Source organism: Mustela erminea, chromosome 7 (genome assembly GCF_009829155.1).
Source record: "Mustela erminea isolate mMusErm1 chromosome 7, mMusErm1.Pri, whole genome shotgun sequence".
In the NCBI taxonomy this organism is placed as follows: domain Eukaryota; kingdom Metazoa; phylum Chordata; class Mammalia; order Carnivora; family Mustelidae; genus Mustela; species Mustela erminea.
Genome location: NC_045620.1, coordinates 97051422 through 97063965, shown reverse-complemented (window position 1 = coordinate 97063965; position 12544 = coordinate 97051422). Strand labels below are relative to the sequence as shown.

General features: G+C 40.2%; 1 protein-coding gene and 1 long non-coding RNA gene across 6 annotated transcripts in view; one reads left to right on the top strand and one right to left on the bottom strand.

The window, feature by feature from the left end:
- The window catches only part of CTNNA2 (catenin alpha 2), a 1141838-nt gene that overhangs the window by 327845 nt on the left and 801449 nt on the right, over positions 1-12544 (bottom strand). The window lies entirely within an intron of this gene.
- LOC116595829 lies at positions 6870-9056 on the top strand. Its single transcript, XR_004287879.1, has 3 exons — positions 6870-6947; positions 7543-7614; positions 8856-9056. It is a non-coding gene; the product is annotated as an uncharacterized LOC116595829 (long non-coding RNA).

Below are 12544 nucleotides of genomic sequence, written 5' to 3'. Positions count from 1 at the left end.
CATTCATCTGTCAGTTCAGCCCTATTCATGCCTCTACAACACGACATGCCAAAACAGTTCTGTTTGTGCCCAGCTCTCTGATAGATACTATGAGAGGTAGATAGAAGTAAGAATTCCTGCCCTTTGAAGACTCACAAAGAGGGGTCAATATGAACATAAATATCAATTACAGAAGACTGCTATATTGTCAAAACCTATGTACAGAATATCATGCTTTCTTCTTTCATTCCTTCCCTTCCCTACTTTTTTCCTTCCTTCCTTATCAAACCCCAGCTACTCCAAATGTCCCTCCTATAAAGCAACATTAAGATGAATCTTTTGTGATCTGTGGAGATAAATGCATAGCATACATTAAATAAATGAAAACCAAATAGCCCTTAACGGACCTTTCACTTTGTCACAATTTGGCCTCCCCAACGGCTTCACATAACTTCTGGTTTGTGCTTGGTTATGGGTGGTCAGCGTGTCTGAAGTTAACACTCCCAGCTAACTTTTATCATTCCCACCTTCCTGTGATCTCCACTCATTCCATAAATGTTAAACACCTTTTGTGACTTCTTCCTATGCCTCTAGCTTTGTGAAGAGATCCAAAGCACTTGCCTGATTTATTTAATACTTCATTCACAGAAGTACTTTGATGCAGCTTTACAGAAGTATGTGACCTGTAAGTGTTCTCAACCTAGTTGAGAAGACAAGAAAATGCTCAGAAAGAGATTTCCTAATACATGTGACTGGTAAGTGCTAAAAAATGATGCCGACAGAAGTGCTTTGGGATTCCCTGGAAGGTAAGATCAATGAAGAGCACGGTGGTCCAAGAAGTCTTCGTTGAAGATGTGGAAGCGAGGCACATTTTAATAATGTTTCTATTTTCCCTTCTGTTCTCTTCCTTTACCCCCAAGACAGTCTGCTTTCTGTTCCCTCCTATTCTCTGGACTCTCAAACTTTGGTGCCTTCTTCTTTCTGTAGACTACCATTAGGTAGTTTCATCTCTATCATTAGGATAATCCCTGATCCATCATCATGGGGGTACAAAAACTACTTATGGAATGAGAATAGCACAGGATGTCTGAGCTAGAAGAAATCTTAGAGACCATTCCTTTTATGAATGAGGCCCACAGAGACTAAGAAATTGGCCCAGGACCATATCACTTATAGCATTAACATGGGGAGTCAGCAGGCTGGAGTTCCTGGTCATCTGAATCTGGGTATGGTGATGTCTTCACCCAGTCCTGCTGCTCCCCTGTTTATGTTCAAACCAAATTCAGATTTGGCTTTCTGTGCAAAAGTCACCTTTGCACCAATGTGGGGCTAAATTCACTTACCTGGCTTTTAGCTTCTGCAATGAGCCGACTCCTTTTATCACTACCCAGTGGCCAAAGCTATTTTAAAGAAGAAAATCAGGCCCAGCAGGCATGTTCCCTATCTTATTGCTCTGCAGGCTGCTTTGCAGAGAGAAAAGAAGCAAAGAGAAACAAAAGCCAAAAAGGGCCAAACTATTACATAATTGACATAAGAGAGTTACTAAGGATAAAGAGGGCTTCAGTGGAGGACAAGTGATTATTTTGAAGAGTGAAATGGATGGATGAAGAAATGAAATACTTTTGGGGAGAAAAAAAGGGGAACAATGTGACTGTACTATTTACCCAGTATTATAGACCATGGAAGGCAAATATTCACTTTCCGTGGATGTCATTTTTTTTAACCTCAGGACAGTACCAATTGTTCTGCCTAATTAGAAATGTCAGTTTAATGTTCATTGAAAATAAGAATTTTTAAAGAATCATAGAAGAGTTCAAAGAAGAAAGAAAAGTAAGTCCAATGTGAAAAACATTAAAAAGAAGTCTATCATCACATGCAACCAAGTATTTCTGCTGATAACTTGGGATGTTGAGTTGTTCAAACTCAAATGACAGTAAGTTTCCTGCCTGGAGCATGGCAATTGTGAGGATATCCAACAAGACGATATATGGCAACATGTAGCAGCAAAGAGTGGCTTAAACAGTATGACATTTATTCTTCTTACATAGCAAGAAGTTGTTTAGGAAGACTGTTGAGGGTTAGCACAGAAGCTCACAGAAGTCAGAGTTTCCAAAATTCTCCAAAAGTAGCTCCAGTCCTCATCATCATGAGGGAGCTGCTGAACTTGCAGACACTGTGTCCATATTCCAGGCATAAAAGGGACAAGAAAAGAGCAAGAAGAACATGCTGGCTTTTTAATGAGAAAAACAGTATCTATCTCAGAAGACTTCTGCTTTCATTTCATTGACCAGAACATGATCATGGGGCCATTCCTAGAAGCAAGGAAATCTAGAAAGTCAACTTTTTGACCCAAATACACTGACAACCCATATAGTGTTACCAGAAAGGACAAAAACAAGAATGAGCTAGCGGTAGGCATATAGGAGTGTCTGCTACAATTAAGAAGGGTCATAGCGAAATGCAGAAACCAGAATGTCCTAAACCAAATAGCACGTAAATGAGCCCTTACCCTATCCATATCTGTGCCCTGGACACTTGGATATAGACAAATAAATGACAAATGACACCAACCTCCCCACTAAATGTATTCCTTGTGTACTAAGGAAAATTAGGACCACCTTCAACAGGAAAGACTTGCTGAGGACTTAGGTAATATTGTGAGTAGTCAATGAACCAATATACAGAAAGCTTCAAGTTAATAGAGTTAGAGAGGTTTCATGTTGAAAGAGACATCCGAGACTTTCCTGTACGTTGTTATCCAGTGCAGAAATCCCTGACTCCTATCCTTGGCAGCTTAGCCTCATGCATGTAACCAGATCCTCTCTGTGAGTAATAAGAACATCCAGACCCTCATGGCCATCATCAAACCAGCAGCCTCAGCTCCTGACTTTGAGAAACACTGATCTACACTTTATCACTTCCAGAAAATAGTTCTGTTCATTAGAAAAGATCATCCACATGCTGTCTTGGCAACATATTTCCCCATACTTCTACCCATGCCCAAGGCATGAGTTCAAATATTTGAACTATGGAAAATTCTATCTTCCCTAAGACTTCTCTTCTCAAATTTCCTTCAGATACTTTTCCATTTACGTTCACAACCCTCACAACATTGATGATCCTATCTGTGCTTTGTTTTTGTTGTTGTTGTTTTATTTTAAAGATTTTATTTATTTATTTATTTGACAGAGAGAGAGAGACCAGTGAGAGGGGGCACACAGTCAGTGGGAGTGGGAGAGGGAGAAGCAGCCTTCCCCTTGAGGAGGGAGCCCTATGCGGGGCTCAATCCCAGGACCCCAGGATCATGACCTGAGCCTAAGGCAGATACTTAACAGCTGAGCCACCCAGGCGGCCCCTGTTTGTGCTTCGTTATACCTTTGCCCTCTCAGAAGTCTGTCCCCAGAAATCTGCACACACTGCAGATGCATCTGTTTACCACAGTGGACAAGGGAGGCATGTGACTCACTGCTTTTTCTAGTTCTGCACTCCTAGATGAGTGCTTTGATCATGGTAACAATGACCAAAAAGACTTTTCAAATCAAGCACCATAATGATATCTTCTCCTCTCCTCTGTAATGTACCTTATCCTCACTTATCCCTCCCTCATTCCTCCTCCCTTATATAATTCTACCCCCTTGATCCTCCAGTCACAGCACTTTCATTTCCCTTTCTTTCAAGGAAGTGTTCTGGTATAAACACTTCTGAAGCTGGGTGGCCACAACTGAAGAGATACAAAAGACTCATTCGTCCAAGGTTAAGAAATGGAAGCTCCAAATGGTGGCCCAGGTATAAGGTGAACTGCTCTAACCAAACTCTCAGGAGCTGCTCTTTGCAACAGAAACCATTTCTCTCATTTGCCTCCATTTACCCCACCAAACAGCTTCCTCCTTTCTTGCTATGCATGTATCTCCTGGAGCACAGAAAGGCTGTGTCAGTCGATGAACCCTGTGTGGAATGAAATTCTTTCACGTTTAAGCAATTTCCTAAATTAGGCTCTTTTGGAAACTGTATTAATTCAAGCCACTGAGATATTATTTAGTACCTTGCTGCTCCAGGACACTAAATAACGTCACATTTTCAAAGCGTAATGCCATTAGAGTTTATAAAGCACTTTCATCGAGGTTATCTCATTCGATCTTGGCAACAGCTCAGTGCACTAGGTAGAACTGTGCATAATCATTGTTTTGTAATGATATAGATGCCCCTCTTCTGAGGTCACCTGGTAAATATGTTAGGCAGAGGCAGTCCTGGAAAATCTCTTCCCTGACTTACTTACTTATTCAGAATTTCCCCCACAGTGACACGAAGGAATAAAGAGCTTGAATTAGGGGACTTGTGGTCTTTGATTGCACTGTAGTTATTTTAATTTAAATCTATTCAGTGTAACGGAGCATACTGTAGCCCAGTACATGGCTAGGCTATATAAGAAGGAAGAGTTAATAAGATTCTGACCAGGGTGGTATGTCAAATTTTTGAAAAAGGAAGACAGTTGTACTTTTAATCACACCTATGGCAAATTACCCCATGATTCCATTAAGATAGAAAACAGTAATAGTTCTTGGGGTGTTCTGTTTAGTCTTATGCTTTCATGACTAAATTTTGTCCTTTACTGCATAAAAATAAAACCACCTCCCCCAGCTGCTTATTTTGCTATTTACCAGAGGCTTGAGAATCTCAATGGAGAGTGAGGGAAATGCTACTGAACAATGAGGAAGATAATTCTGGCTATGATAAAGATTCTTTAGGACCTCATCATTTTAGTGGGACAATTAACTAGATTCCTTTGAAAGACATCATCACATTTAAACGTCTTGAACACTCACTTAGTAGAGATTGCCTTTTGAAGCTCTGATACCCGTACTGTCCTAATAGAAGTAATGAACTTAACTTTCCAAAAAGAACACATTTGTTGAAATCTTAAAAAAAAAAAAAAAAAAAAAAAAAAAATCAGCTCTAGATCCAGTATCATTTGTGGTGAATTACAGTGGGGTGACATATATGGTAAGGAAGAAGCTCACAATATCCCTGTTGCCTGTTATTCTATGCAATAAGATCAACTAAAGATACCTTTGTCTCATAATCAACTCAAAACAGCTTAATTAGATGAAGCACACAGCTCTCCTGAGATTCTTTACAGTACTTACTATCATTTCAAGAAATGGCATATTTCCATAACCCATTAAATAATAAATCATGCCAGCATCCACTAAATATCCACTAAACATGCAAAGTGATAAACTAAGAGGATCTTTGGGAGGCCAAGCAAGCATCCCTTTACAACTGTTATAAGAAAAGTATCTACCGAAAGATCCCAGTGAAGGAATATTTACCACTGAAGGAGAGGCCTATTAAAACATTTACTGCAAGCACAATTAGCATTTAATTCAAGCTTTCAAAGCCTTGGAATTACCCAACATCACACCCAGTATAAATCAAGTGCTACTGGTCAGCATTCCAATGACCAAGTGAAGTTGAGTTTATAATGAGAATGTAAACCCTGACCAGTGGAAATTATGTGGGCACTTACAGATTAGTGAGCAGGGAAGACCTCTAGCTTAGACATCTTCAATATTCATTACATTTCACTAGCCTCAAGCATATAAAATGGCTTATTCATTCAGCTCTCTATATAGGTTCAAGACATTGATAAACTGGCAACGTTTCATTGCTGTGGTTGTTGTTATCAGCCTACACATTTTCAGCTCAGCTCAGACTCTGAGGACGAACTTAATATCTTGAAAGCTGAATCCCTACATAGCAAAATTTTTTAAAAAACAGCCCTTGACCCCTAAAGTTCTCCCTTGCAACTAGGCTCATTCAACATGCATCAGGGTTTGAATCATGGGTAATATGGAAGGAAAGCAGGAGAGAAAAAGATGAAAAACCTTGACAGAGGAGGTATCCCCCATTAACCCTCCAAGTATAAGAAAGATATGGGGGGGGAAGGACCAGGAGATACCAACTTCCACAAATATATAACTCAGATGCTAAATGTGTTGAGTGTTAATTAGATGATCAGTTAAATAAATGCCTAATATGTGGTAAGTGCTCAATTAATATTAACATCAAGGGGAGAAAAAAAAAAAATGGGAATCACAGAGAAAAGAAAAATTTGCCCAGACAAGTAGACTGGAGAATGGAATTTGGCTAGAGCATCATACTTGTTTTGAAGAAGGGAAATGAAAGCAAACTCTTACACGAAGACCTGAGTTATTTCCAAAGTAATACAGCAACTCTCAAATGTGAAATTAATGCCCCTCTGCTTACCCCCATGCATGTTAAAGCAAATTAAATTTCATGCCAAATCACCCAGACATTCAGTAAGCAGCACAATTTCAATCTCTAGGATTTAAGCTGATTGCTCTAAAAATATAATTCACCAATTGGGCAGCAGCAAGTCAAATATGGCTCTCTTTAATAATTTCTCTTGACAAGTTGTTTTCCCAGGAATGTGGCCACTGTGAACTGTAGGTTAACTCATCTCATGAAAGGGAGGGGGTTTATACCCACTTGCAACCCAGACACAGCAGGGAATCAAAAATTGACCTGGTGAGGGCATGGATGCCTTCCCCTGGCTAGAGGCAAGCATCACATTTAGGCTCTATTCACCTGACAACAAAATGCTTCCTAGTTCAGAGCCAATCTCATCTACATAGAGAAAGAAAGCAATTTGGTCTCCATTTTCATCATATTTAACCACATTTACAGCCGGATTCTGTGTGTGTGTTTCGTATTTAATCTGAATCTTACTTGCTATAATAAGAATCAGTTTCCTTTTATTCTCTTATTCTCTTCGCAATGGTTGCAGAAGTTCTAACAAAATGCATATAATTGTTGGAGTTCATCACAAGAAAGGCTAATGATCAAACTCATGCGTTTCTTCAGGTTAGGCTTCAGGCCATCTGAAATATGAGCTTAAATCCTGCATTACGCCTTATTTGGAGATGTTTCCAGAAGCACTGCCACACGTGAGTTCTGACTGAATTTAAGTCCCTGTTTTGAAATGCAAAGTGTTACAATCCAACATCTACAAGAACTGTGTCATGCTTGAGGCTGACACTGATGTTCAGAGAGTCCCACATTCCTACAGGCATGAACGTAGTCATTGAGATGTGGTTGCTTCTACGCTGGGGATGGAGTAGGCAGTTCTCTTCCATATCACTGAGACAACACTCGTGTTCAGATTGTTTCCAAGTCCTTTAACACATTCATGTACTTAATCATCATTAAAACTAGAAGGTAGGGCACCTGAGTGGCTCAGTGGGTTAAAGCCTCTGCCTTCGGCTCGGGTCATGATCCCGGGGTCCTGGGATCGAGTCCCACGTTGGGCTCTCTGCTCACCAGGGAGCCTGCTTCCCTTCCTCTCTCTCTCTGCCTGCCTCTCTGCCTACTTGTGAACTCTGTCTGTCAAAAAAAAAAAAAAAAAACTAGAAGGTAGAAAAATATTCTTCATATTATAAATGACTACAGGGTAGGAACTATTGGGCTTGCTTAGAGGATTGGACGGGAGAATGGGAGGCTAACATCTAAGTAATCAAGACAACTTCTTTTGCTTTTAAGTAGAATGTTTTATACACCATTTCTTGAAGCAACAGCCTATTACTTGATCTTCAACACCGACACGCTCAAATATATGTATGTATATGTAATTATTTTACGGTAACTGTAAGAAATATGAATGAATTATACGGGATAGCTATCTAAATACTGGTACAGTTTTAAAGAACTTAATGAATACAAATGCTACAATATAATAAGCCTTTCCATTTCACTTGGAAAGCTGTGTGAATGTCTTTGGTTGCCAAATGACTCAGTTGGCACCACTGGCATTTAGTGCGTAGGGCCAAAGATTCCAAACTTCCCCCAAAGCCTCAGCAGTCCCTCATACTGAAAATTTACCCACTTAAATTGCCAAAAGTGCATTCCCACTCCCAGAGCACTGTTAGTTCAAGGAGTACCCTCCTCTTACTCTGCAATTATATATAAATGAGGTTTCTGTGGAACTGAAGATCCCGTCTATGACACTTTAAATATCCTCCTGGAATTTACTGTTGTTAATTAAGTATCTTAGCAGATCTCTTATAAATATAGACTGCATGAAAATAAACTTCTATTTAACCCCTGGCCTAGTCCTCACAGTTTTAAGTATATAAAGTTGAAAGAAAACTTTTTTTTTTTTTTTTTTTTTTTTTTTGAGAGAACATAAGTCGGGGGTCCAGGCAGGGAAGAGGCAGGAAGGAAAAAGAGAGAATCCCAAGCAGGCCCCAACGTGGGATTTGATCCCATGACCCTGAGATCATGACCTGAACCAAAATCAAGAGCTGGACACAACCTCCTGAGCCACCCAGGCACCCCTGAAAGGAAATTTCTTAATCAAAAAAGATAATGGGGAAGAGGGGCAATTCACAGGGAGGAAAAAATGGGAGAAGAAAAAACAAACAAGAGAAAGTATAGAATTTCGGGATCTAATTAAGATAAACTACAAAGGGGCGCCTGGGGCCTTTGCCCGAGACCAAGCCCCGCATCTCGCTCTCTGCTCAGTGGGGGAGACTGTTTCCCTCTCACTCTCTGCCTGCCTCTCTGCCTACTTGTGATCTCTCTCTCTGTGTTAAATAAATAAATAAAATCTTAAAAAAAAAAAAAAGGATAAACAATGAAGATAAAGTAGAAGGCAACAAACATTAGGGAGATAAAGGAATATTGAGGGGAGACATGGGAAGTGGGGAGGAAGAGGGGAGACAGGGAGATTGCTGCTTCTGTAGATTTTAGGTAATCATAGTGATCGGGAGGAGAAATGGTGATTAGAACAGGGAGGGGACAAGAACTCACCTACCAGGAGCTCTCTCTTATTTTTTTTTCTTTTTTTTCTTTTTCAGGATTTCTGTACAATGTTTAGAATCCTATATGATGCCAGAAGATACCCCTTCTATATAAAGGAATGAATCAACAAATCCACAAAGCTGCCTCTTTGCTAACAATCTCTCAGTATGATGCTGTGGAGACATATGAAACCATTGAGAGCAGAAATGTTTTGAAGCCAAGGTCCTTCTCAGATATACACAAATTCCATCTCTGAAAATAATTCAAAAGAATAAGAAAAACAACCAGATGAAAGAATTTTCTTTTTCAGGCAGAGCAATTCCAGTCTTCATCAGGCAATAAGAACAGGCAGAGACCACAGATGGCATGTTCTGGAAGCTATCATTTAACAAAGTCTATGCTTTCCCAATTGATCCAAGTGCCTTTTACGGTTGGCTATGAAGTGGACACCAAACATCACAGCAAGTTAATCCGTTTGTCCTTTACATTGTGCCATCTGCTGCTCTGTGTAATCTGAAAGAATTTTAATGTTTTCCTTAGCGGCCCTTTTTCCCTTTCTTTTCTTAGGGCCCATCTTTCCTCTGTCCCTTCCCTCCGTCTGACCAGAACAACAGCTTTTGGTGAAGACTTTGCCTCTTGGAAATCCTCCCAAGCTACTCTACTTAGCAAGTATCTCAAAACCCTGTGCTCCTCAAACCATCCTTAGTTCCCCTAACTTGTTGGTTTGCTTATTACTATTTTAAATCAGCGCCATAGGACATATGCTATCTTTACTCAGGGACGGCTAGTGGAATGGCTTACATGAAATTTTCTTAAAAATTACATATAAAAAAGAGTACACAATAACAAAGTAAATCATAATTTTTTTTAAAGTTGTTATTAATCATACACAGCTAAGTTTTTTGGGAAACAACGTGGGGGAGTGGGAAAGTGTGAGCTTTAAGAATCAGAGAAAGCCTATTCAAGTGCCAGATCCAAACACTGGCTTTTCCGGTGGCCAGCTGTGCAACTTGGGTTGTTATTTACCCTTTTGGAATCCTAGCTTTTGCTGCTTTAAGAGAGGTAGGAATAAGTACTGCACAGCACTGGTGGGAGCTTAGATGGCAATCTTTTCGACTATACCTTTCTCTTTAAAAGCATATTAGGAAATGAGATTCAAATTAAATCTTTGGACTATTCTAGAATACCCATATGAAGTAAAAGTAATCTGCCCATTTTTGAATAGGCAGATAAGATAGATAAAGTGGCAACTGAAGTGATCATAACTTCTCTTTCATGAGTCAGAAGTCCGCCAATACCATATAAATAGATAAAACTCAAAGGGAAACTGTCTGATAGAATGCCAGGTAAGCGACTGAAAGTCTATTGAAAATCTCACCAACGCTGAGATGCGTTCTGCTTCTGTTCTAAACCAGGGGCTCTCAAACTGCTATGCATTACAGTCACCTGGAGAGCTCGGAATCACCCTATCTTACCAAACTGAACACTGTATCAATAGAATCAGGCTCTCTGACTGTAGCACCCAGTAAACTATTCCAAAGTACAGCCATGTTTGGAAACCAGAGCTTTAACCGAGCCTTTTCCAAAAAGTCAAAATGAAAATGAATCACCTGACGATCTTGTTAAAATATAGATCACAATTCCTTAGGTGTGGGGCAGGGTTCTATAGTTTCCCTCCCCAAAAAGCTCTTAGGGAATGCTGATACTACTACTCTAGGACTCCACAGTGAGTAACGAGCTCTAAATTGAAACAATGGTTACTGTTCAGTATCCACATGGATTGTCCAACACAGCTGATTTATATCCATTATGCAATGTGAGCCCAAAGAAATATCTCTCTTATAATTAGCCTTCACACATTCCCCCCAAAATTTTACCATAAAAAATTAGCAAGAATCTGGGGCATATGATGAATTTCAAAGTCAAATATAAGCGAATTAGGTTGGATTATTCCTGTGACTGCCCCTCTCCCACAGTCTGGCGCTTGCAGGTACATACATGGAACTTAAGCACTCTCTTTGCCAGGGCAAAATGTTTGCCAAGCAAGTTTGCTTAGAAATCTGCACACTTCTCCCAGGGCTTGAACTGGATTTCCAGATACACAGCATTGATGAGGGCTCACAGAAATAAAACCATCCAAGATTGTTTTATACGCCAACGTGGGGAAAGTGAGCAGGTGCTTACATGAAGGAATGAATCTGACTTAGATTCAACTTCTCCCATGTCCTGCATCTTTAAAGTGAACAACATTTGTAATTTTGAGGCCATTTCCAATAGAAGGTACCAGCACAGTAGAGGGCAGAGTGCTGAATCAGCCACCGCAATGCTCACTGATTGCTTTATAGCACAAGCCTTGGTTTATCTCTAGCAGGAAATATGAGTCCACCGATAGCAGACTATTTACTGTATCAGCTTCTCCGCAGCCTTTAATCAAGCTAGGATTCCAGCATGTAAGTCCAGATCTTCAAATCTTTCTAGTGGAAACATGGGCATCTATAAATCCTTAATTCATAGCGGCCATTTTCCTTGGGAAGTGCTGAGGGCAAGATTCTGCTCTCACAGAACTTCTCGGGCCACAAAGGCACCATTTGCTGTTTAATCCATGACGGCACCTACTTGAGGAATGCGGAGCTTGGAATAGGAAAGGTAGGAATTAAAATTGTTTCACTGCTGGTCCATTTACTTAAGCCTCCTCCAGTTAATGACCTTGCAGGCAAGTGCGAGAAATGCCTTCAGAAGAGATGAGAGAGGGCGCCTGGGTGGCTCAGTGGGTTAAAGCCGCTGCCTTCGGCTCAGATCATGGTCTCAGGGTCCTGGGATCGAGTCCCACATCGGGCTCTCTGCTCAGCAGGGAGCCTGCTTCCCTCTCTCTCTCTCTTTCTCTGCCTGCCTCTCCATCTACTTGTGATCTATCTCTGTCAAATAAATAAATAAAATCTTTAAAAAAAAAAAAAAAGAAAAAGAAGAGATGAGACAAAGGAAAATGAGCACTTAGGGTGGGGGGGAGTGCTGGGGTCCAGGGAGAAAGTTACATAGGTTTCTTTAAAAAAAACGACTTTCACCTTTCTAAAATTCAATATTAAGGGCCCAGTAGCAAAATGAACAAAGAAAACTTGTATAGTAGGAATAGCGGTCATCAAACAGACAACAGTAGAGTTGGTTTTGCATTTTACCCCTTTTTCTGGGCAAGAGATGATTACCCAGGAGTTCTTAGACAGAGGGTCCCTGGATGTATTTTGGGGTATATACTGACCTCAGACTTTAGGTACCAAAGCATGTACATATAGCACTTATTTTTCCTGGGAAAATTTCCATAGGTTTCATCATATCTTAAAATACTTCACAGATCTATGAACCAGAAAAAGTTAAGAACTATTCATTCATTCATTCATTCAGAAAGTTTTTACTTACTCCCTACTCTATGTCACTCACTGTTTCAGGCACTGAGAATACAGCAGTGAACAAAACAAGTATCTCTATCTCCTAGAAGCTTACATTGTTCTGGGAGTGTAGGAACAATTAATAAAATAAGTAAGAGAGACAGTGTATTTGATGGCAGTGAGTGCTACAAGAAGAATAAAGCAGAGAGGAGGAACAGCAGAAGCCAGTGTTTGGGAGTGGTGACTTAAAATCATATGAGCAGGGTGGGCTTACGGAGTAGGTGCCATTTGAGCAAAGAACCAAGGGGTTAATAAGTCATGAACATATATGGGGCAAGAGCTCTCCAGACTGCTGGTATTAAAGG